This window comes from Sciurus vulgaris (assembly GCF_902686455.1).
Source record: "Sciurus vulgaris genome assembly, chromosome: 4".
NCBI classification, from domain to species: Eukaryota; Metazoa; Chordata; class Mammalia; order Rodentia; family Sciuridae; genus Sciurus; species Sciurus vulgaris.
The window spans coordinates 99,207,952-99,230,968 of NC_136464.1; the positions used below are offsets into that span (position 1 = coordinate 99,207,952).

At 40.0% G+C, this 23,017-nt stretch overlaps 1 protein-coding gene and 1 long non-coding RNA gene across 5 annotated transcripts in view; one reads left to right on the top strand and one right to left on the bottom strand.

Moving 5' to 3' along the window:
* GJA3 (gap junction protein alpha 3) overlaps nt 1–5,500 on the bottom strand; it is a 33,893-nt gene extending 28,393 nt beyond the window's left edge. The window contains exon 1 of the mRNA XM_079136930.1: nt 5,481–5,500. The gene's annotated coding sequence lies outside the window, so the exon portion shown is untranslated. The remainder of the gene's footprint in view (nt 1–5,480) is intronic.
* Nucleotides 5,501–8,571: 3,071 nt separating this feature from the next.
* Nucleotides 8,572–17,745, top strand: LOC306659308. 4 transcript variants are annotated; one of them, XR_013763268.1, is made up of 6 exons: nt 10,983–11,064; nt 11,739–11,789; nt 12,965–13,007; nt 13,602–13,654; nt 14,116–15,863; nt 16,327–17,745. It is a non-coding gene; the product is annotated as an uncharacterized lncRNA (long non-coding RNA). The 4 variants fall into 4 exon arrangements; XR_013763265.1 differs by lacking the exon at nt 10,983–11,064 and adding an exon at nt 8,572–8,656 and having other exon boundaries at nt 14,116–17,745; XR_013763266.1 differs by lacking the exon at nt 10,983–11,064 and adding an exon at nt 8,832–8,847 and having other exon boundaries at nt 14,116–17,745.
* The last annotated feature ends 5,272 nt before the right edge of the window (nt 17,746–23,017 follow it).

The window sequence follows — 23,017 nt, forward strand, 5'->3', positions numbered from 1 at the left end:
GCTGTCTTCAAGAGACTCACCTCCTAGGAAAAGACATCCATGTACTGAAGGTGAATGGTGGGAAAAAACCATATCATTCACATGGACTACATAAACAAGCAGGGGTTTCCATCCTCATATCAGATAAAGTGGACTTCAAACCAAAGTTAGAGGGAATAAAGAAGGACATTTCATACTGCTTAAGGGAATCATACAGCAACAAGATATAACAATCATAAATACATATGCCCCAAGCAATAGAGCATCTACCTACATCAAACAATAGAGCATCTACCTACATCAAACAAACCCCTCTCAATTTCAAGAATCAAAGAGACCACAACACAATAATACTGGGTGACTTTAACAAACTTCTCTCACCACTGGATGGATCTTCCAAACAAAAATACACAAAGAAACCACAGAACTAAATAATACAATGAATGATTTAGACTTAATGGACATATATAGAGTATTTCACCCATCAATGACTGATTACACTTTCTTCTCAGCAGCACACGGATCCTTCTCTAAAATAGACCATATATTATGCCACAAAGCAATTCTTAGCAAATACAAAAAAATAGAAATACTACCCCACATTCGATCAGATCATAATGGAATGAAACTAGAAATCAATGATAAAATAAAAAATATTAGTTCTCAAAAAGCCAAAGGATGAATGATATCGCTAATAAGTGGATGATGACACATAATGGGGGGAGGGAAGGGTTAGTGTTAGGGTTAGAGTTAGGGTTAGGGAGGGGGGCAAGTATGGAGGAAGGAAGGACTGTATAGAGGGAAAAGAGGGGTGGGAGGGGTGGGGGGAAGGGAAAAAATAACAGAATGAATCAAACAACATTACTCTATGTAAATTTATGATTACACAAATGGTATGCCTGTACGCCATGTACAAACAGAGAAACAACATGTATACCATTTGTTTACAATAAAAAAAATACATTATAAAAAAAATATTAGCTATTCCAACACCTGGAGACTAAATAGCAAGCTATTGAATGATAAATGGATAAAAAAGAAATCAAGAAGGAAATAAAAAAAATACTTAGAGGTAAATGAGAACACCAATACAACATATCAAAATCTCTGGGACTCTATGAAGGCAGTGCTAAGAGGAAAGTTCATTGCATTGAGCGCATACATTAAAAGAATAAAAAGTCAACAAATAAATGACCTAACATTACATCTCAAAGCCCTAGAAAAAGAAGAACAAATCAACACCAAAAGCAGCAGAAGACAGGAAATAATTAAAATCAGAGTTGAAATCAATGAAATTGAAACAAAAGAAACAATTCAAAAAATTGACAAAATAAAAAGTTGGCTCTTTGAAAAAATAAATCAAATTGCTAAATCCTTAACCACACTAACAAAGAGAAAGAGAAAACTCAAATTACTAAAATCCATGATGAAAAAGGAAATATCACAACAGGTACTACTGAAATACAGAAGATAATTGGAAACTATTTTGAAAATTTATATTTAAATAAAATAGAAAAACTTGAAGACATCAGCAACTTTCTAGAGATATATGATCTACCCAAATGATGCAGGAAGACATACACAATTTAAACAGATCAATTTCAAGTAAAGAAATAGAAGACACCATCAAAAGCCTACTAACCAAGAAAAGCCCAGGACCAGACAGATTCTCAGCCGAGTTCTACAAGACCTTGAAAGAACAATTAACACCAATACTCCTCAAATTATTCCATGAAATAGAAAAGGAGGAAACCTGTTTTGGTCAGATTTTTTGCTGCTGTGACTAAATGATATGACCAGCACAATTATAGAGGAGGAAAGGTTTATTTGAGGGCTCATGGTTTCAGAGGTGTTAGTCCATAGAAGACTGGCTCCATTCTTTGGGGCTCTAGGTGAGGCAGAACATCATGGAGGAAGATCATGGCAGAGGGAAGCAGCTTGCATCATCAGGAAGCAGAGAGAGAGAGAATCTCTAGCCATGCCCCAATTCCAATCTCCTCCAACCACACCCTACCACTTCATTTAATCCCACCAGTGATTAATTTTCTGATTGGGTTGAAACTCTTACAACCCAATTATTTCTCCTCTGAAACTTTCTGCATTGTCTCACATGTGAGATTTGGGGGGCACCTCACATCCAAACCAAAACAGAGTCCTTCCAAACTCATTCTATGAGGCTAGTATTATGCTTATACCAAAACCAGACAAAGATACATCAAGGAAAGAAAACTTCAGACCAACATCCCTCATGAACACAGACGCATAAATTCTCAATAAAATTCTGGCAAATTGCATACAAAAACATATTAAAAAGACAGTGCACTATGATCAAGTGGGGGTTCATCTCTGGAATACAAGGTTGGTTCAACATATGGAATGGATACATGTAATTCATTACATCAATAGACTAAAGACAAAAATCATGATTATCTCAATAGATGCAGACAAAGCATTCAACAAAATACAGCACCATTTCATTTTTGAAACACTAGAAAAACTAGGGATAGTAGGAACACACCTCAACATTGGAAAGGCTTATCTATGCTAAACCCAGGGCCAGCATCATTCTAAATGGAGAAGAATTGAAAGCATTCCCTCTAAGAACTGAAACAAGACAGGGATGCCCTCCTTCACCACTTCTATTCAATGTCGACCTTGAAACTCTAGCCAGAGCATTCAGACAGACAAAAGATATTAAAGGGATATGAATAGGAAACGAAGAACTCAAATTATCACTATTTGCTGATGACATGATTTTATATTTAGAAGATCCAAAAAATTCCACCAGAAAACTTCTAGAACTCATAAATTCAGCAAAGTAGCAGGCTATAAAATCAATACCCATAAATCGAATGCATTTCTATATGTAAGCCATGAATCCATTGCAAGAGAAATTAGGAAAACTACCCCATTCACAATAGTCTAAAAAAAAAAAATACTTGGGAATCAATCTAACAAAAGAGGCGAAAGACTTCTGTGGGGGTCTCTCAGTCACATCCTACGTGGATGTGAAAAGGGTTAACTGCCGGAGGACGATGTTGGCTATAAATCAATCAATTACCCATAAACTTATCTAATCAATAAAAACACAAGAGCCAATACTCTTTTAAATGAGGGGTGCCATGACAGGTCTGGCCATACCAGCTCTGGCCTCTAACAACATAGAATACCCCAATTCTCCTTTATTTTATAGTCACCCGGGTAAAGGTGGCCAAGATGAGGAGGAACTTATTCTGTGATGAACAGGATAGGGTGGAGTAAGGGGAGCCATTTTCTTAGGGGGACTATTGCAGAAGCAGTCAGGGAACCACTCCCACAGTACCACATACTCCCTGGCAATCTGGGACAGACTTCCCTATCTGCCAGTTCTTGGAAGTCAGACCTCTGCGTCATGAGGCTCAACCTGGTCTGAATCTGCTAAATAAGGATGGCTCCCCACAGACCTCTACAATGAAAACTACAGAATACTAAAGAAAGAAATTAAAGAAGACCTTAGAAGATGGAAAGACCTCCCGTATTCTTGGATAGACAGAATTAATATGGTCAAAATGGTCATACTACCAAAAGTGTTATACAGATTTAATGCAATTCTTATTAAAATCGCAATGATATTCTTTATAGAAATAGAGAAATCAATCATGAAATTTATTTGGAAAAATAAGAGACCCAGAATAGCCAAGGCAATCCTTAGCAAGAAGAGTGAAGCAGGAGGCATCACAATACCAGAGCTTAATCTATACTACAGAGCCATCGTACAAAAATGGCATGGTATTGGCACCAAAATAGACATGTAGACCAATGGTAGGAAATAGAAGACACAGAGACAAACCCACATAAATATGGTTATCTCATACTAGACAAAGGTGCCAAAAATATACAATGGAGAAAATATACAAATGGTACTGGAAAAACTGGAAATCCACATGTAACAAAATAAAATTAAATCTCTACTTCTCACCCTGCATAAAAATCAATTCAAAGTGGATCAAAGACTTAGGCACTAGAACAGAGATCCTGCTTCTAATAGAAGAAAAAGTAGGCCCAAATCTTCATCATGTCAGCTTAGGACCTGACTTCCTAAACAAGACTCCTAAAGCACAAGAAGTAAAATCGAGAATCAATAAATGGGATGGATTCAAACTAAAAAGCTCTTTTCAGCAAAGGAACCAATCAATAATGTGAAGAGAGAGCCTATAGAATGGGAAAAAAATCTTTACAACGCACACCTCAGATAGAGCACTAGTCTCCAGGATATATATAGAACTCAAAAAACTTAACACCAAAAAAAAAAAAAAAAAAAAAAAAAAAAAAAAAAATCCCAAAAAAAAAAAGGGCGAAGGAACTGAACAGACACTTCACAGAAGAAACACAATGGATCAACAAACATATGAAAAAATGTTCATCATCTCTTGCAATTAGAAAAATGCAAGTCAAAACTGCTCTAATATTTCATCTCACTCTAGTCAGAATGGCAAGTATTAATAATGCAAGCAATAATAAATGTTGGCGAGGATCTGGGGGAAAAGGTACATTCATACATTGTTGGTTGAACTGCAGATCCATACAACCACATCAATGACGCAGTGATGCAGCCACATCAATGTTTATAGCAGCTCAATTCTCAAGAGCAAAACTATGGAACCAATCTAGATGCCCTTCAACAGATGAATGAATAAAGAAAATGTGGTACACATACACAATGAACTATTACTCAGTCTTAAAGAAGAATGAAATTATGACATTTTCAGGTAAATGGATGGAACTGGAGAAGATCATGCTAAGTGAAATAAGCCAATCCCGAATAACCAAAGGCCAAATGTTTTCTCTGATAAGTGGATGCCAATACATAATTGGGGCAGGGGGTAAGGAAAGAATTGAGGAACGTTGGATTGTGTAGAGGGAAATGAGGGGAGGGGAGAAAGCAGGGCGAAGGAAAGATGGTGGAATGAGACAAACATCATTACCCTATGTACACGTATGATTACACGAATGGTATGACTCGATATCGTGTACAACCAGAGAAATGAAAAATTGTACTCATTTGTGTACAATGAATCAAAATGCATTCTGATGTCATATATAACTAAATAGAACAAGCAATAAAAATACTCTGAAAAAAATAAACATGAAGTTTAAAAAAAAAAAACAAGAGACTTTTGTGGGACACTTCATATCCAAACCATAACAACTAGGAAAAGAATTTGGTCATTCATAAATCAGAAAAAGTCATGATAACATCTAGAGAAAATGAACATTGGCAATGTTAAGTCACCAGACTGCAGTTCTGCCTGCTACAACCATTGCCAAGTGCAAGATAAATTACCCCCTCCTTTGAGTATCCAAAGTAGTCCCTCACCTTCTGATGATCCTCAAAGGATCCTAAGAATTTGTTTTTCTTTAGGATTTGAAGCAATGTATTTAAACTTGGTGGTATTCAGAAACTAAAGTTCTTTGTTTAGTGAAAACTGAGAGAGGAAATTTGGTGCATCATCATTTCTTACCTTTTGCAGAAAATATTCTTTCTCTTCTTTATAATATTCTAAGAGTGCTAACCTTATTAAGCTTATTTTGAAAGTTGAGGAAATCAACCAGGCATGGTAGTGTATGCCTGTAATTCCAGCAACTCAGGAGGCTGAGAGAGGAGGATTGCAAGTTTGAAGTCAGCCTCAGTCAGTCGGTGAGAACCTCAGAAACTTAGTGAGACCCTATCTCAAAATAAAAAATAAGAAGGGCTGGGGATATAGCTCAGTGGTAAAGTATCCCTGGATTAGATCCCCAGTTCGAAAGAAAGAAAAGAGAAGGGAAGAGAAGAGAAAAGAAAAAAGAAAAGAACATTATTAAGGAAAACAAAACAAAAAGAATGAGTAAGGGGCTGGGGAGATAGCTCAGTTGGTAGAGTGCTTGCCTCGCAAGCACAAGGCCCTGGGTTCAATCCCCAGCACCATAAAAAAAAAAAAAAAAAAAAAAAAGAAATGACAAAAAAGAATGAGTAACTAATTTAGGACTGTGGAATGATTTGGTGGAGGGTGGTGGACATGTCTCAGAAGGAAGTCTTATGGTGAGAAGACAGGCAGAGCAGCCTCAACAGTTCAGGGAAAGTCACAGAATTTGTCCTGTCAGAGATTTATTTTTCAGAGGTGTTATGGTTTGAATCTGAGTTTTCCCCAAAGTTCCTGTGTTAATGCAGGAATGTTTGAAGGTGAAATAATTGGACTGTGAGAGCTGTAACCTAATTATTTCATCCTAGTTTGAATGAACCGAGTGGTAACTATGGTAAGTGGGGCAGGCTGAAGGACCTGGGTCACTGGTGGTGTACCCTGGAAGGGTTCATCTTCCCTGTGGTCCCTTCCCATTCTTTCTGTTTCCTGGTTGTCATGAGGTGAGCAGATTTCCTCTGTCATGCTCCTGGACCATGATGGTCTGCCTCACTTTGGGCCCAGAGCAACAGTCAGTGGTCTTTGGACTGAGACCTCTGAAACCGTGAGCCTAAATAAACTTTTCCTCCTTTAGGTTGATCTTATCAGGTATTTTGGTCATGGTGACACAAAGCTGATTAAAACAACAGGGTTGTTTCTTTTTGGCTCTTCTGCCTTTCCTACTGTCTAGTTTGATTTGTGCAGGTGTGCAATACCCCATGTGTTTTCAAATGCTTGTGTGAAGACAAGCTCCTCACACTGGACCTGGTGGGTCTCAGCAAAGGGACACAGACCGGCCTTGGCTGCACCCGCTTCCTCAGCTGCTGAGATTCCCACAAAGGATTCTAAAGCTCAACTTCATATATCCTCTGTTCCCTCTGATCTCCTGGTAATCATCCAGAGGCCTTCAGGGCCTGCTGGTCACCTCTTCCTGCCTACTTCGGCAGCCTCGGAGCCTGCACTGGACACTTCTCGCCAGCTCCACCATCTGGGTACTCAGTTTCATTTCTTTCCTACTTTTCCCTCCCTCCACTGATGACACCCACAACACACCCCTACTAGGATGTTTTGTGATCCCCCATGAATGTGACCTCCCAAGCTCCTTGATTCTATGACGTCCCCTGTTCTGGGGATGCAGTTTTGGGCTGTCATGAGGCAGGGCAGCCACTCCTTTCCCAAGGCCTGCGGCTAGGAATAAGCCTATCTTCCTCTTTCATGTTACATAAAAGCTCAGTTCCATGGATGATGAATCAAGGCAGCACATGTCTGCATATGTTAATATGATGGTGTTAATGGGAAAACCTCTACCAGAAGACACTGATTTACTAAAGGGCCATCTCCAGCACTGGGCAGGGGTGGTGTCTTCACTCAGCACTATGTGAACTGCATCTCAATGAGTGCATTTCATTTGGTATAGGATTCAATCAAAATCCCATGGGGAGGGAACTGGAAACCCTAAGTGATGGAGAAGGGACTAGGGATACTTTCCTGAGAGAAAGGACTTGGAAGAGACTCAGTCCTTTTGATGAGCACTTGTCTTGTGCCAGGCACTGGATTGACATTTACATATTTAAACTTTCCAGTCACCCATTGAAGCTCATAGGATCCTCAGCTTTACAATGAAGAAATGGAGGTTCAGAAAAGTGAATGGACTTGCTAAAGACCACACAGTATAGCCAGGATATTAATATGATTTTTCTAGCCCCAACTTCTGCTCTTAACCAATTAGGTGTGTGTGTGTGTGTGTGTGTGTGTGTGTGTGTGTGTGTGTGTCTGTGTGCTGCTTAACAATGAGGATTCCTGAGAATTGCATTTCTAGGTGATTTCTTCATTGTGAAAACCTCATAGAGTGTACTTCCACAAGCCCAGAAGGTACAGCCTACTACATACTCAGGCTATGCTCCTAGATTACAAACCTGCACAGCATGTTACTGTATTGAATATTACAGGCAATTGTAACATAATGGTAAATGTTTGTGTTTCTAAACATATTTCAACCTTTAAAAGGTATGGTAAAAATACTAGGCAATAGGAATTTTTCAGTCTATTAAAATCTTATGGGATCACCATAGTATATGTGGTCTGTTGTTGACTGAAATGTCATCATACAGTATAGGGCTATCTATCTATCTTCAAACAGAGAGTCAAAAAGTTTAGTCTTATTTTGTACATCTGCCAAAGGGACAATTATGGCCTATGAACAAGTTACTGGAAAAATGACTTTTGCTTCAATCCATTACATACACTCTACCAGAGAAGCGAGGAAGTGGTGGCTTCAGGATGTGGCAGTTCCCACTGCTGGGGAGTCCATTGGGTAAGGTGGCAGGACTAGTTGGGCTGTCTGGAGGCATGTACCTCTGAGGGAGTGGGTCAGGGAATGTGTGCATGCAGAGGTGATGGAAGACATCATTTTGAAAGGGGAGGATGAGTTCAGATTTAATTAAGACTGGATATTAGCACGGTGTGTCAAGGTATTAAACAAAATCAATTGGATGACCCTGTTGATTTTGGAGACTTGTCAAATGTACTTCTGAGCTGTTCTGTATAAAGTATAGGGGAAGGAAAAGGGTGTGTCTTTGAGTCACTTGGTGGGAGACTGCAAGTCTACTCTGCCAAGTGGGAACTGAAATGATTGGGGAGGGATGATCCCTTTCCCTAAAACAACCTTTGCTCTTTCAGGAAGGGCAGACTGCACCAGATACCATCATATAATCCTGGAACTGAGACTGGGAGGTATGCTGGTGTGGCACTGATTAACCAGGGTTTGTGCTTTGATTACCTTTTTTGATTCTTTCTTGTTCCTTCTGACTACATTTTTCTTCTCACTTGACTTTTCTAATCCTTTCCTTTTCATTTTATTTTTGCCTAATAGAGTTGTCTCTCGGAAATGGGTTCCAGAGACTCCTATGGACAGCCAAATCCTCAGATACTCAAGTCCCTTATGTAAAATGGTGTAGGTGAGGTCCTGATTCAGTTCCCAGCCCCGGTGTGGGGGAGAGTGTATTATTTGCATAGAACTTATTATGTACATCCTCCTATAGACTTTAAATTATCTCTAGATGAATTACAACCTAATACAACATAAATGCCATGTAAAAATGTTTATTACATTGTATCATTTAGGAAATGATGACAAGAAAGAAGTCTACACATGTTAAGTACATTTGTATTTTGTTTCTGAATATTTTTAATCTGCAGAAAGTTGAATTTGTCAATGCAGAACTTGTGGACATAGGGGACCAACTGTAAGCCACTTCTTGTTTCCCTCACCTCAGCCCTCATTGTCAATTGCTCTTTTCTACTGATAACTAGCCCTTTCCACCTCCTTTTCCCTGACCCCTGTCACTGTGATGGAATGAATGAGCAGAGGTGGTCAGGACAAGCCTCCCCACACCAATTCTTGCTGATAAGTTTCCTACCATCAGTGGCAGTTATCAGAACAGTAATTAGTATATTCTCTGAGATAATTAAGAGAACATCTGGGTTCAAGGCACAGGTCTGCTCTTATCATCTTTCTTCCATTGGACAAGTGATTTAAGATCACAGACCCCAGTTTCATATGCTACAAAATGGAGATTATTTATGTAGGGTTACTGTGAAGGCAATCACCATGACCTAGTGCATGAAGTGACCTCTTACAGTGCCTGGTACAGAGTTGGTACTCAAAAAATTGACCTTAATGTAATAACATAGAAGCTTCTAATAACTTGGAAACTTGTATAGCAATTTGATGTTATTGTGACATTAGCATGGTAATTTATGTAAGTATCAGCCCTCAAGAGATTAGGGGGAAAGACTGATCTTTCACTACTGCTGTCATTATTTTCCCTTATTTGCAAAGGCTGTGTGCTTTGGATACAGGCATTTACATAATGAGTGATTTGATCAAATGTTGAGAGAATCCATTACAAAACAAACTTCTTGTTTTAGTTTGGAAAGAGGATAAACAGATAGAAATTAAAAACAAAAACAAAAACAAAAACAAAACCTGTTGCTATGATCCCTCCTCTCCCTCCTTTTTTTCTCGATGAGGCCCATTTTTCACCAGGTAGCAGTTACTGAAGAGTTTGTGTTCATCCCACTCAAGTTGCTTCTCTGTGTGTTCATATTTGATGAGCCCAGACTAGGAACTCAATGTCCTTTCATAAGAGGACAAATTTAATTTAACTTCCTGCTTTTCCAAGATTCATTTTATTTGATGTGTAGGGACATCATGTTCATAAGTGGTTAGCAGTTCTTAAGAATATAGAAGGGCGACATTTTTCTCAACAGATAAGATCATCAATCCTCTTGAGAAAGAAATTGACATCACATTCTTGTGTGATGTCCCCAAGGCACAGTGTGTTTGCCACCCAGGCAAAAATGAAAGATCTCATGTGTGTAGATTTTACTTTACAAAGGCCAGGTCAGTTGTTTGCCAAGGAAAAGAAAGCATGAGCCATCATATTCTCAGGACAGGGTTTACCTTGCTTTTTCTCTAAAGGAGTGAGACAAGTTTAGTCCTTTTATTTCTATCAGAGAGCACAGACCAACCAAGTACTAGATGTTACCTAGCTTAACCATTGCGAATTGGGCGTGTCTAAGATGGCTCTGTGCTAGGAATTGTGGGGGCATCCGTGGATGCATAATGTATTTATTAGCTTAAAATTCATCAGTATGAATTGATATTGGTTAATCAATATCAAGTCATTGAAGACCTGATGAACACAAAGGCCTAAGTGAACCCTGATCTCTGTTCACATGGGAGTTACAGTAATGCATTAAATGGTTAAATACATAAGCAAACATGTACTGTGTTTCACTGAATCCAAAGTACTGCTAACTATAAGACATACCATCATGTATGCACTACCAAAATATAAACTATGGTTGTGCTTGTCACATATCATCAAATGATCCATCTCTCTATTTCAGAGATGTTAGAATGGGAAAGAATTTTGTATTTCAGAATCTCTGTGTATAAGAATTAACTTAACAATAAGTTAATTATTAAACTTTGGTGAGTGCTTTAAAGGAAAACAAAACATGGTGTTACAGGAAAGACTAATGGAAAGTTATACTTTAGGTCAGGTGACCTTTAAGCTGAAACTTGAAGAAGATGGGGAGAAGAGTCCAGCGAGTGGTAAAGGACACAGGTGAGCAGGACCTCAGAGGAGGGAAATAAACACAGGTGGGAATAGTCAGGGAAACACCAGAGGTAGTAACTGAGCTGGATTTTGAATGATTTGTTTCAGGTGGAAAGTAAGACCCAGACAAGGGATACAATAGTAGAAAAGCAAAAAGCAAGAGATATTGGCTAAAAAATCCATCTTATAATTCATATGGAATCTCCAGGGACTCCCAATACCCAATACCCAAGGCAATCTTGAAAAGGAAGAACAAAGTTGGAGGATGCAAAACTTATTACAAAACTACTGTAATCAGTATTGTCCATAAAGACAGGCATTCAGACCAATGGAACAGAATAGAGACCCCAGAAATAAATCTCTGTACATATGGTCAAATGATTTTCAGCAAGGGTGCTAAGACTATTCATTTGGGGACAGGACAGTCTTTTTAACAAGCAGGTTTGAGAAAACTGGATATCCACTGTTATGGTTTACATACGAGTATCCCCCAAAAATTCATGTGTGAGACAACATAAGAAAGATTAGAGGTGAAATGTTGGATTATTAGAGTCTTAACCTAATCAGTGCATTATCCTCTGATAAGGAGTAACCGGGTGGTAACTAAGCTGGAAGGGTGTGGTTAGAGGAGGTGGGTCATTTGGGGCATATATTTTACCATATTCTGAGCTGCTTTCCTCTGTCATACTCTTCCACCATGATGTTCCTCCTCACTTAGGGCCCAGAGCAATGGAGCTGGCTGTCTGTGGACTGAGAGACTTTTGAAACAGTGAGTGCCAAATAAAATTTTCCTCCTCTAAAATTGTTCTTGTCTTTTGGTCACAGCAGTGAAAAAGCTGATTAAAACATTCATATGTAAAAGAATAAAGTTACAACCTAATCTTACATTATATGTAAATATTAGATCAAGACCTAAAACAGATCAAATACCTAAAACAATACAACATACAATATGTGGAGGAAAACATAGGCCAAAAAATTCACATCACTGGATTTGGCAATGATTTCTTGAAGATGACACCAAAAGCATAGGTAATAAAAGTAAAAATAGAAACACTGGACTTCATGAAAATTAGAAACCTTTGTGCAGCAGAGGACACTATCAACAGAGTAAAAAGGCATCCCATATGATGAAAGAAAATATTTGAAAACCATGTATCTGATAAGGGATTAATATCCAGAATATACAGATAAGTCCTAAAACTGAATAACAACTTGATTGAAAAAAAGTCTTGAATTGATATTTCTCTGAAGATGATATATAAACAGTCAATAAACATGTGAAGTGCTATTTAGAATCATTAGGAAAATGCAAATCAAAACTACAATGGAGATATCCTCCCATTTCCATTAGGATGGCTACGATTAAAAAAAAAAATAGAAAATAAAAAGTCTTGGCAAGGATGTGAAGACATTAGAGTACTTGTGCACTGTGCTGGGAATATAAAATGGTGTTATTTTTGTGGAAGACAATATGGCGGTTCCTCAAAAAATTAACAATGGAATTACCATATGGTCCATAATTTCCATTTCTGAGTATATTCCCCAAATAACTCAAAGCAGGGTCTGGAAGAGATTGGTACACCAATATTCATAGTAGCATTATTTGCAATAGCTAGAATGTGAAGGCAACTCATGAACCCATTCCTGGATGAATGGATAAGCAAAATATATACACAATGGAATATGCCAGCCTTGAAAAGAAAGGAAATTCTCTTTAAAAAAATATGTTTAGTTGTTGATGGACCTTTGTTTTATTTATTTGTATGTGGTGCTGAGAATTGAACCCACTGCCTCATACATGCCAGGCAAGCACTCTACAACTGAGCCACAACCCCAGCCCAAGGAAAGGAAATTCTGACACATCCTGCAATATGGCTGAACTTGAGGGACAGGCTAAGTGAAATAAGAGGACCAATACTGATTCCACTTTCTGCCTTATAGAGACTGAAAGTAAAATTGTGGTTGCCAGAGGCTGAAAGGAGAGGTGAGTTGTTGTTTAATGGTTGTTTCTTTGGGAAGATGATAAAGTTCTAGAGATGGATGGTGGTGATGGTTGCACAGAAATGAATGTAATAATGCCACTGAAGTGTACTAAAACATAGTTAAGACAGTAAATCTTAGGTCATGCATCTTTTGCCACCACATACACACAAAAGATAATAGAACATGTCCATAAGATCTGGACTGGAGTGAAGGATTTCACTTGGGAAGGAATAAAGAATGAGTGTGAAAGTTTAGTCTAGGGCCAGAATATGAAAGGTCCTTGGGTGGCAGACCAGAGAGGATGGAATTTATCTCCAAAGCAATAGGAAATTCTGGGAGGATCTTTGCTCTCATGAATATCCAGTCTCTTGGCCCTGACATTTTCTAGGAAGATGAAGTAATTCTAGTTCTTTGCTTTTGGGAAGTAGAATCAATAATAGAGGGATCCTGCCCCATATACCTGAACTCCCTGAATATTCAGGAATGTGAGGATGAACTCAAAGGACTGCTGTGCAATATCAACAATTAGTTGGAGATATGGCAATCACAACTAACTCACAGCAAATGAGCATAGTTCCTTGATGTTTCTTGGTAGGAGCAGGTGCAGCAAGATTGCTAGATGACAAATCCAACACCAGGGATCAGCAGGTCAGTAAGGTGAGGACTGAGGTACTGGTCAGGGTGTGGGGTGGCAGGAGGTGGAATAAGGAGGGGCCAACAGGTGGGGAGGACTGGGAGACACACAGGAGCCCATGGAGAGTTGAGAGTAGAAGCAGTGTATGAGAGCTTTTAGACTTTGATGGGAATTTCCCACGTGATCATGGCACAGTGCTGTGGGCTTAGGTTGGTCCATTTTGAAAAGACAACTTGTGTAAATGAGAGCAAGGCAATGGAACAGTGCTTTATTTGGCTTAATATTTGACTTTATGTGATGAGAATTGTGGCAGACCTCACCTGGAATAAACTGGTCACACAGGGAAGGACGGTCACCTTCTGAGTCCTAGGAAATGGGTAAATGGTAGCTGAAGGTCAACATTATCAGTGATAAGCTAGATAGGGAAGACAGGTCACTTCCAAGGACAAAAGAAGTGATCAGGTTGTGTCCATAGTGCTTGGCCAGGTGCTGATCTTCTACTGTCCCTTCCTCTTGAGCTGACTGGAGGTGGCTGTGGTAGCACAACAATCATGAGACCACATGACCTAGAGGAAGCATGGAAGTCTGAGAATTGACATCTACCGTACTGTGATGCTAGAGCCTTGGCAGGGCCTTACCATTACAGCAGAATCTCTGAACATAAGAGGAGGTAATCTGATGGAGAGTAAGACTTGGAGCCTTCCAGAATTGGTTAACTTGAGGTTGGTAAATAAAGGCAATCAAGTGGGTCTTCCACTAACTATCCTGGGTATTGGGAGAGGATGGGTATGGGCTCTTTCTGGGGAATACTGACCTTGGCTCCAGAGAGAGTATGGGTCTTTGAGTAGGCCTGGTGTCAGGAGCCTATGTTCAGGGAGGGTAGAAGCAGTATTGAGTTCAAAATGCTGGTGGTACTCATTTAACCGACTGTCTCATCTGCCCAGCATGCTTGGCTGGCCCATTTTCTCTGCTTAGTGAATTTTGCTCCTCCTTACCCAGCATTCTTCCAGGTTTCATCCTCACCACTGTGAAGCATTCTCTGGGTACCAGAGGCAGAAGGAACTACTCCTTTCTTTACTCTGTAGATGGTGATTCAGTGGAAATTTGGAACTGATAGGAAGGAGAGAGATGTTCTGAGAGGTCACGGAATTTTGCTGAATCGTGGATCAACATTAAGGTCTGGTGGGGCATCCTCTGAGCTCCCCTTCTGTCTTGGCCCCCTTTCTGTTGCTATAATAGAATGCCTAAGACTACATAATTTGTAAAGAAAAGATGTTTGTTTTGTCTCTGGTTCTGGAAGCAGAGAAGTTCAAGATTAGGCACCAGAATCACCTCAGTTTCTGGTGAGGGCCTCATGTAGCTCTATGCATGGTGGGAAGTGGAAGGGAAAGTGGGCATGTGAGAAAAGAGGCAAAGGGGGCAAACTCCTATAATAGCTGACTCGCTCCCATAAGAAAAACATAAATCCATTCATGAGTGCAGATCCATGGTGGCCCAAATGCCTCTTAAAGGCCCCTCCACCTCTCAACACCATTATGTGGACAACCAGTCCTCAACATGAGTTTGTCAGGAACAAATCACGTCCAACTAAAGCACTGTCCAAATTCAGAATGAAGCAAGAAATTAGATAGATAGGCAGATAGGAATAAAGATCTCAGTTTTATAAAGGCAAGATAAGGTGATTTTTGATACTCCTTCCCAAAATAAATTACCTGCTCACAGATGACAGCATCTTCCAAGGGGCAGAAAGCACCCCTCAGTCTGTAGCAGCCCCACACTAAAGCAACCAGAGAGCACCTAGCCTTGAAGGGCTGGTTCCATCTCCCAGACTCTCCTCCTGTCATGGAAAGGAGTGAATGATGAGGTGGTGGGGCAGGGGAAGGGGCAGGTCAGAGTGGGTAGGAGGGCAGAGGGAGAGGAGAACATTCAGTGTTATTAAATCAGCACCCTCAAGAAGTTTGAGCACAGGGATGGAACCCCATCTGGGGCACCTCCTACATTTTATGATACTTGTCTTCCTGTCTCACCTTCTTATTTGAATTTCAGCCTTTGCCAGCAGTAATCTGTTGCCGTATTCACCTTTGTGCTTTTAAGAGGAGAACTGGCATGTTAAGTATTTAGTAGGTGGAATGGGAAGGGGACAGGACCACTCTTTCCAGGTTGAAGACTCCTAGATCTAATGTTCTCTGATGACTTGGGTGAGGGCTGGAGTAGAGCAACTTGGTGAGTACTGTATCTGCATGCCAATGTGATTACCTGGTTAGCATGATTTTCAGACATTCCATGTGTCCTCGTGGCCTAATGGCCAAATGGTTGTCTCTATACTGCTGTGCCTCAATGCCTAGCAGCTAGCTCTCCTCAACTTGTGCTGACATTCCTTTGGCCATGCTTGCCCAACATCTGGACAGTGTCTGGGACCCTGGGTACCACTGTTTTAAACACTCCTTCATATCACTTCATATCACTTGGAACCAGTTAAAGGTTCCAACATGTTATTATTCCTTCCTCACCAAGACTCTTCTGCTTCCTAATTGGTTGTTGAAGATGAGGCCCCCACGCCCTTTTAAAAAACCTGTCCTGACCTAGTCTTGGCACTGACTCAGAGAGAAATCAAAATGCTTGCTGAATCATGCATACTTCCCACCACACCCTCAAATTTTTATTAATTATGGCCTCTCTTCTACAGGTTGAATAACTCCAGTTGGAGATCTGATGTTAGCCCCAGCTCCCCTTGAAGGTGCTACTTAATGAGCAGGACTAAGTCTCCTCTTGGATGGAACTCCAGAACTGAGGGCCCTGACTGCCTTCTGCCTTCTGCTGAGGCGGAAGTAAACATATGTAGATTAATATAAGATCATTTTCCTTTTGTTTGTCTTGGACTAAGTACTCGAGAATTCAAACACGTGTACTCTTGACCCTGCAGTGGTGGGGTTATTTGCTTGTATTTCCGTTTAACCACTAAAATAGTTCCCCCTCCAATGAGTTTCAAAGTCACCAGCCTGATACTATTGAACCCAGAGACCACCCTCCTCCAATGCTAGGCAAGTGCTCTACCACTGAGCTATACCCCCAGCTCCCTGATACTATCTTAAAAGAGATATGCAGAGAATGCTCTTGTCTTGACTGCCAGTTTTTTAAATACTAGGAAAGTTTGAAGTAATTTACAAGTTACATAAAAAATTTACTGGGCATATATTCAAATTGAATTACAAAACTGAATTATAAGTTGAATTACATAAAATATAAAAGACTAAGGTCTTTCAAATCCTAACCTAACCAGTTGTTTGTTGTCTTACACACTTGTTTGCTGTTTTACAGTGGACAAACCTTCTGGTTCTTTAAAGTGTAGTTGCTTTCTGTAACATGGGGAATGTCACTCCTATTTTATTAGCATGACAGAGATAAAAACATTGGCAAAGAGAAGGGTCAATTAAATACATTGAGTCTATGCATATACTAGCTACTCTGACAAGTGCTTCCTCATTAGGTACCTTTTAGAATTAGTCTGAACACTTAGAAACTTATGCAAGTGTTACTTATTACCTTAAGTTTTATTATTATAAGTGGTATTACCTTGGCAGAAGTGAATCTCTCTGAATTCCATTTTTTTATCTGTGAACCTAGAATAATATTACCAAGGGCTATCATTAGACTTAAATATAGAAGTAAAGGGGGTAGGCAGAAGTTATAGAACAGCTTACATATATTGACATTCTTTGTGTGTGTGCTGCTGGGGATTGAACCCAGGGCCTTGTGCCTGCAAGGCAAGCACTTTACCAACTGAGCTATATCCCCAGCCCCTATTGATATTCTTATTGATGCTGATGATGAATTCTTCAAATTTTTGCTTGATAATGATCTCTCCAGTTTTCCCTAATGGGATCTATCTATCCAATCTGGGCGGTCTGGTCTGTACCAGGTAATGACAACTTGCCAGAATCTCTGTATCCTTTTATCCGATCCAGACTTTAAATACACCCTCTGATTAGATCACACTGTCAATTTGAAAAAGGGATCAGAGCCAAAGTCCACATTACGTGTGTATGGGGGGAGGGCCGTGGGGCTGCCATTCCAAATTCTGGAAGACGGAGGGCTCTCCTTCCATGAAAAGAGGCATAAGTGTTTTTCATGGTTTTTGTTTTCTGTTTTTAAGACAAAATGTGCTTTGGGATATTTTTATCTTAAGAATCATATTGGTTGTGAAAGAAAGCAAAGCAGCTACTGTTCAGGTGACCTCTTTCTGCTGTGAATAGTTTGCACCAGATGAAGTCAGCTCAAGACATTTTGAATAGCCTCAGCATACCTGAGACCTGACAAACAGGTGAGGCTTACTATCCTTGAAAGAAGAGGCCTTTAAAAGAGGAGAGAAGGGAGCGGGGAAAGAGTCACACAGGTAACAACTGATCCTCAGCATTCTGTGAAAAGGAAGTACTGGTGGAAAATGACCTCATTTACTCTTTGAATGTTCAGTGAGAAAAGCCAGCCATGTCCCTGGCCCCAGGACCTCACCTGGGTGAAAAGCTGAGGCTGTGGAGACTATACCTGTCTTTCAGCTGTTAGTGCCTTTACTACCTTCAAGAGGGACCCCAAGCAGGTGTGGTGTACATGGCCTGACCTTCATCCTGGCCCCTCAACTAGCTAAGGTCAAACTGGACAAAGGTGGTCCCAGGCAAATGCAACAGTGAATACTTTGGTTTTTACCCACAGGATGTGAGTACAAACACAATGCTTTGGTGACAGACTAAAAGCTGTTGACGCTGTGAAGTGAGCAAGATACCCTACCCTCAAACAATTGCTCCAAATCTATGCTGCTCTGGGTAGGTGGCTGCTCTTGTTATCAGGCTGCAGGTGGAACCAATGTTATTAGTTTTGTTTTGTTCAGGGACTGACCCTCTGCTTCCAGTCCTCTGAGAAACTTTCAGGGCCTCTGTTTAGAAGTTCTGTTTAGAAGTTCATGGAGAGATACATGTGCTGTTTCATGGAAAGCACCTGGACAAGGTGGGAGATCCAGGACCCTCCCTCTGATTTGCTCATGTTCCTGGTTTCCCTTCAGAGACATCTCTTTGGAGACAAGTAGCCATGTTGGCTCCTAGCACATGTGCACTACTGGAAATGGAACACATTTTGGAGAAGTGGAGGGCCATGCTGCCAGCAATGAGCCCTGGAATGGGAAAGGCAGAGTGGAAAACAGCTGTTTGCTGCCAGGACCACTCCTGTACCCAACCACACCTCCATTGGCCTCTGGTCTTCCTCCCCTCTTTTGGTGGTACTGGGGATTGAACCCAGGGCCTTGTGCATGCCAGGCCAAGCACCCTACCAACTGATCTATATCCCAGCCCCTCCCTTTCTTTCCATCCTCAAACTTTTCCCTGTAGTAGGAAAGGAACCTAGGGCCTCCGCTAGGCAAGATCTTTTCTTCCACTGGGCTGCAGCCCCCACCCAAATATCTTTTTAAATAAAACTTTAAGTTTTATTTTTCATTGACAGGATAATTGTACATATTTATGGGGTACAATGTGATGTTTCCATACATGTATATACATGTGCAATAATCAAATTTCAGTAATATTTATCATTTCCTTGTGGTGAGAATATTCAAAATCTTTCATCTAGTTGTTTTGAACAATACAATGTTGTTAACTATAGTCACACTAGTATTCAATAGAGCATCAGAATTTTTCTTTCTATGTTTGTCTTTCTGTGTTTGTCTTAGTTTACTTAATACAATGTCCTCCAGGTTCATCCATGTTTTCACAAATGACAGGATTTCCTCTTTTAAAATTAATTTTAACATTAAATTTATTTTAAACCAATACATAAAAACATGAAATTGTACATATTAATGTAGTCCCTCCGTTATTTAGGGTAAATAGTACTCCATTGTGTATATATATCACATATTCTTCATTCATTCATCCATTGATGGACACAGACTGATTTCATATCTTGGCTATTATATATAGTGTTGCAATAAATGTGGGCTGCAGATACTGATTTTTTATTTCCTTTAAGTATAGACCCAGCAGTGGGATTGCTGAACCAAATGGCAGTTCTATTTTTAATTTTTTGAGGAACTTCCACACTACTTCCTGTAATGTCTGTATTAATTTATATTCCCATCAATAGGGTGCAAGGCTTCCTTTTTCTCAACATCTTCTGCACCACTTGTTATCTTTTGTCTTTTTAATAGCAGCCATTCCAACTGGTGTAAAGTGATCTCATTGTGGTTTTGATTTGCATTTCACTGATGATTAGGGATGTTGAATATTGCTGTCACCTCCCACTCTTTCCTATCTCCTTAACTGGTGCCCTCCAGACTTAATATGTCAGCTTGTACATCACATCCTCCTTCGCCTCACCTTTGACTTCACTGCTTTCCTGGCAGGCGCCGCCAGACTGCCCACCACAGCCCCTAGGGCACATTATATTCCTAGCCTGCAGGACCTGCCTTCTCATTTGACTTTGCCTCTGAGCACTGTGGATCATCCCTGCCTGGAGATGACTGAGGAAAGAGGGGTCGCTTTGACTTAACTAATGACTGACAGATGTGGGGTGAACATGACCAGGGCCCATACCTTGTGGCTGGGCTCACAGAGCTTCTGTGAGGGAACTGTGGCTGGGCACTGTAACGCTTAGTGAGGCAGCCTTGTCCTTCCTGTAGATGGTCCCCACTCCATTGCCATTGTTTCCTTTATCTCCCCACAAACTACATGCACTCTGTTCTGTTGGGGGGTCTTGTTTATGAGACCCCAACTACCTATCCTGACTCCTGAGCAGAGACTGAGACTGTTCTTTTTTGCTTTTTTTCCAGGCCCTTCATTGTTCCTGATCCCCTCACATCCCAAATAGAGACCACTTCCTCTCCTTTTTCTCTTCAGGATCTTGCCTCCTCTCACGACTGGTGCTAGGGATGGAACCCAGGGTCTTGTGTGTGCTAGGCAGGTGCTCTGTCACTGAGCTACACTCCCATCCCTTAGCCATGATTATTTGGCATGAGTTTTAGTTCAGCCTTTCTAAGGCATGCCTCATTTCCCCACCTTGCACGTGCCTTATTTTCTATGTTTTAAATCAGCCTATCTTTTCCCTTTATGTCACAGATGCCCTAATGACTTCCTTGTTTCATTTTGTAATACTCAGGCACGAGAACTCAGGCATGTTTGTCTTTGCTCTCCCTCTCATCCTGCATAATTAATCCACTGCCAAGTTGTGGTTATTACTAAAACATTATTTAATATGTATTTTGCCCTTCTGTCACCAAATTAACTTGGCTACAATTCCTGTATCTGCCTATTCTGGTAGCCTTCCAAATAACACCACTGTCTCCCTTTGGTCCTTCCTCTGCTATAACCCTCTTTAAGTTAAAGTTATTTTTCTGGGGCTTGGCTCTGAGTGTGTAGTTCTCTAGCTCAGAAGCATTTAAGAGCTTCCCATTGTCCACCATGTAAACTCTGTCCTCTAGCTTTCTGCTCAAGGATCTGCACCATCAGCTCTGCCAGCCTCCTGCTCTCCTCAGCAAGCTGGAAACTCTCCTGTTTAACTGAATTTTTTCCCTCTGCACTTTGCCTGTTATCAGGAATGTGAGCAAGTTGATCGCTTACTCTCACCTCCTTCTGCAAGGTTCTAGAGCCTAAGACTGAGTTCTAGCATTTTAACTTCTTTAGAGCCATGTTAGACTGAGTTTGTAAGTCTAGAATTATTTGGTGTTTTTTTCAATTAGATGATCCTTGGATTCAACTAAGTTTCCCCATAAACATCTTGAGTTTTCCTTTGCTTTTTTCTGGATGAAGAAATAACATTATTTTACAAAATTCTGAACATACATAAGTACCTCAAAGAATCAAAGTGCTGGACATTTGTTACTTCTAGAATATTTTCCCTTTTGAGAGGGACATAACTCTCATAACAGATCCATAAATATAGTCATTTTCCATTCAGAATGCAGAATAAGCTAAGAGAAAATCATTAAGAAAAGGAACAATGGTAACAAAAGGTGTCCATTTCTTGTTTTTCAAAAAGACTTTGTTGGCTACTTTCTGGAGCATGGGAGTGTTTTTGGAAACTCAAAGACAGTCCAAAGACTCTCAAGGGTGAAAAAGTTCATGGAAAAAAATTATTTTTATGACTTTTTTAAAAACATTTTTTAGTTGTCAAAGGAACTTTATTTTATTTATTTTTATTTTTATGTGGTGCTGAGGATTGAACCCAGTGCCCCACACATGCTAGGCAAGCACTCTACCACTGAGCTACAATCCCAGCCCTAATGACTGCTTTTTGTGTGTGTGGTGCTGGGAATCAAACCCAGGGCCTTGTACATGCTAGGCAAATGCCCTACTACTGAGCTACCTCACTGGCCCCAGTTCCCTGCCCCACCATACCATTTACAAGGTGGAAGTTCACTGGCTGGTGGGAACAAATTCTTCCAAACTCTCATGTGCTTCTGGATATAGACAATGTCATTATTAAAACTTCTGCTTATGGATAGAAATGAAAATTCCTAAACAAGATTACTGAAACAAATGTGAATTCATACTAGATTTGGGAAATATTTGACCAGAAGACTTAACAATACAGGGACTTAGAGAAATATGAGCTTTTTAAAAGCTTGTCATGGGAACAAACCTCTTATCATGTTTTCTGAGAATAATTTTACTCATAATATTCTACCTAGTATGGGTAGTATGGGCTACAGAGGGTACTACCAATATTTTTGAGGTTAGGAAAGACCAATTCTGGCATATCGCTTGAATTTGAAGTAAAGTAATTTTCTGATACTTCTTTCCTAAATAACTTGACTGGACTTGAACATGGTTGTTTTCCATGAGGGCAGGGTAAGACTTAGGTCAATGCTCAGACTTGTTCAATGAGCTTAATGTTTATTGTTAATATAAATGGGCTTTGGAATTTATTTTGGTGCATCATATGCTAATAAAATAAGATGGAGATGTTAACAGTGTTTGATGTGTGTCTGAGTTCAGAACACATCTTAACATGCTTTTAATCCCAATCAATGTCTTTCAGTGCAGACCACCCATTGTCTATTGTGGTAAGTAAAGAGATTTTTTTTCCTTTCAATATTTGTGGTAAAAGTGTAACATAAAATTTGTCATCTTAGCCATTTTTAAGCTAAGTGCACAGTTCAGTGGCAGTAAGGACATTCACCATCCATCTCTAGAACTTCTTCATCTACCTAAATTAAAACTCTGAACCCATTAAATAACTCCCATTCCTCTTTTATTCTGGTCTCTGGCAACCATTCAGTTTTCTGTCTTTATAAATTAGACTATTCTAGGTACTTCATATAAGAGGACCATACAATATTTGTCCTCTTTTGTCTGGTTTATTTAACTTAGCATGATGTCCTCAAGACTCATCCATGC